Source organism: Montipora capricornis, chromosome 8, assembly GCF_036669925.1.
Source record: "Montipora capricornis isolate CH-2021 chromosome 8, ASM3666992v2, whole genome shotgun sequence".
NCBI classification, from domain to species: domain Eukaryota; kingdom Metazoa; phylum Cnidaria; class Anthozoa; order Scleractinia; family Acroporidae; genus Montipora; species Montipora capricornis.
In genome coordinates, this window is record NC_090890.1 from 973,216 (window position 1) to 976,032 (window position 2,817).

Genomic DNA, 2,817 nt, shown 5'->3' on the forward strand with positions numbered 1-2,817 from the left:
TAATAATAATAATAAGAGTGTAATAAGAATCATCACAATCATCATAATAATATCCCAATGTGATGATTTTGCATTTGGACTGTGATTAATAAATGAAAACAATGGTAAGTACCGGTAAAAGCTTCCCATTGTTTTGAACACAGCAGTTAAATCTAGAGGCTCATAAGTGTTACTCACCTCTCGACTAGCATTTCCCTCGGCTAGCAATACGGTGTTAACGCGTTGAACCCGGCTCATCTGGTGGCATCTTTTAAACATCATGATACTGTAAATTAGTGCCATAGGTGCTGTCCTCTTGTCTTCGTTGTTGACAAACTGAATCATTGCAGACAAGATGTTAAATGCAGTTGGACACAGCAATTTCATTTCCTCTGTAATCTCGGTAAAATCCAAAGAACTCAAGCCTTCGTAGTCTCTCTCTCTAAGAACCGATTTTGTGCTTCTCCGGGCCACCCCATTCAACTCGTTTTCGATTTGCGAAATAACTTTGGCTATGCGTTGATTTTCTGGATAATCATCCTGTATTAAATAAAAATATGTATTTCAGCTTTCCGTATGCTTGTAAGAATAAATCAATTACGATCAAAGGGTTATTGATTTCATCAAATTTTCTGAGTTCTTATAACCAATAAGGCTTTAAAAAAATAATTACCTGTGTTTCAGCGACATCACTTGGGGAGATCGCAACGATTTCCAGTTGCTCTGCAATATTACTCTGCAACAGAGACACATCAACACTAGGCTTAGCGGAAGGACTGAAACGTTCTTTAGATATAAATATAGAACACACCTATATACGATTATTGCTGAATTGACATTGCAAGTAATGAACGACATACAGTAAGGCGAAAGAAAAAAGACATCTAAAAAGTCTAGGACTAACCTGCGGTGATTGCGTTGAAGCGAAACATAGTCCACGGCGACTGCGGCTAACTGGGACATTTCCGGTCATGTTTGCATCCTTCCTGGCCTTCAAACTTTTGATTGTGTGTGGCGCAGAGGGCGACTCCTCGAGGCACCGCTTCACTTTCACCTCAAATGATGCCTGACTTTCCGAGACCGTTGTCTTGAATTTTCTAAAATTTGTCAGTCTTCGTTCACAAGGCCTACACACTAAATGTGGCAAAACGTCACTTCGTGGAAGCGCTTTTCCGTACAGATCTTCGGCAGTAGCCAGAAGTTGCGAATTACCTTTGCTGTAAAGATTTCGCCAATGAGAAATATCTCCAACCGATTTACAAAGTTGACAACAGCTTAAACTTACAGATTTGCTGCCTGTGTATATTTTTTTGGGAGTTTCTGGATGGCTACCACATGACATGATCCTCGATACACGCGGTAATCGCGACTTTGTTTTGATTGATATATCTTTCCCTTCCCCAGCACTCAGAGTATGGGGAAATTGGTACTGAACCACCCCTTCCATCAGTCATTAATTTGAAATCTCCCAGATTCTGGGAGACACGAGACCAGAGTCAACCAGGGTCTCTTTCTCCCCCGCTCCAGAGAGACCCTGGGAAAGAGGTTGGTGCAAAATATTTCTGTTGTACGGGCCAGACAAGTTCAGGAAGTCTTAGAAGAAAATCTCTTTAGATTTTCTAATGTAAACTACTTGAAAGGAGAAAGAAAGTTAATGTAAAAAAGACCTTAACTTTTCAGTAACTTTGCAGATGGTGCCAGGCGTTTGTAAATCTCTTCATGCGTTGTGACAAATATCTCATTTGCGGTCCCTGCGCGCCCTCTGTGTCCAAATGGGCCCATAAAACAAAAATCGTAACGAAAAAGTGTGTTACTTCCGGTTTTTACCAAATTTGGTGTGTTAACTGTGGTAAAGTACGGTGCCACTTATTGTTATTGCGCATTTGTTTTACGCATCACGCAATCATTTTGTCAGGCGCTACCTACGGGAAATTGACTCAGAGAACCTATCCCTGTGTAGGGATTTTGACACGTACAGTATGTGTTTCTCCAGGGTCGGGAATTTGACATGCCCGTGATCTTGGAACACCGAGAGAACCTGGAGATAAGTCGTTATCCACAATCATAGTTTTCGCGTGACTTCTCTGGTTTTCCTGATTTTTCTAGACACCATGGGGTGAAAGAAAGGAAAACGAATCTGTCTTGTCTTTTTGTAAATATGGACCGTCACTTTTTTCTGTCTTTGCTAGTGTTCAGAAGTACAAGAATGTTTATTTTTTTCGTGATTGCTTTTTGTGTACTTCTACGTATTCATGAATTTTCCACTCTATCATTGTGCACGCTTGATTGATTCGAAAGCCTGTAAATAGTAAAAGAACTACTTACAAGGCTAAAAAAGAATGATATTGTTCATAATATTATTGTTTTGCTCAATTTTAGGTTCTTGTTCAGTACCGTAAGTAGCGGAAAGGTTTCATGTTACACGACAAATTTCCATCAGCTGTTAAATGTGAATCTAGTGAAGAAAAATTAAACCAGGGCAGGAATGTGATGATCAGAACGTACCCAGGGGTGGGGAATCTGACGGTCTGCAGGTACCCGGGGGTGGGAACTAACTTCTAACTATTATATGAGTAATTTCCATGTTAAAGGAAGCAAAGAAGCGTAGATACACATCAAGCTACAGAAGTCTCTAGATTTTTTTTTTTTTTAGCGAGACCAAACAAAGATTTCGTCTCATCTAAGCTGAGAAAGCATGCGTTGTGCTGAACTTTTTTTTCGGTTCAAAGAATTTACAGTCAGATTAAAGTGATTTAGGACAATTTGAAGAATTCACTTTTTTTCTTAGGCGTTTGATGTATGTAAAGGACTGTGGGACTGCGGGAGGAACTTTTTGGA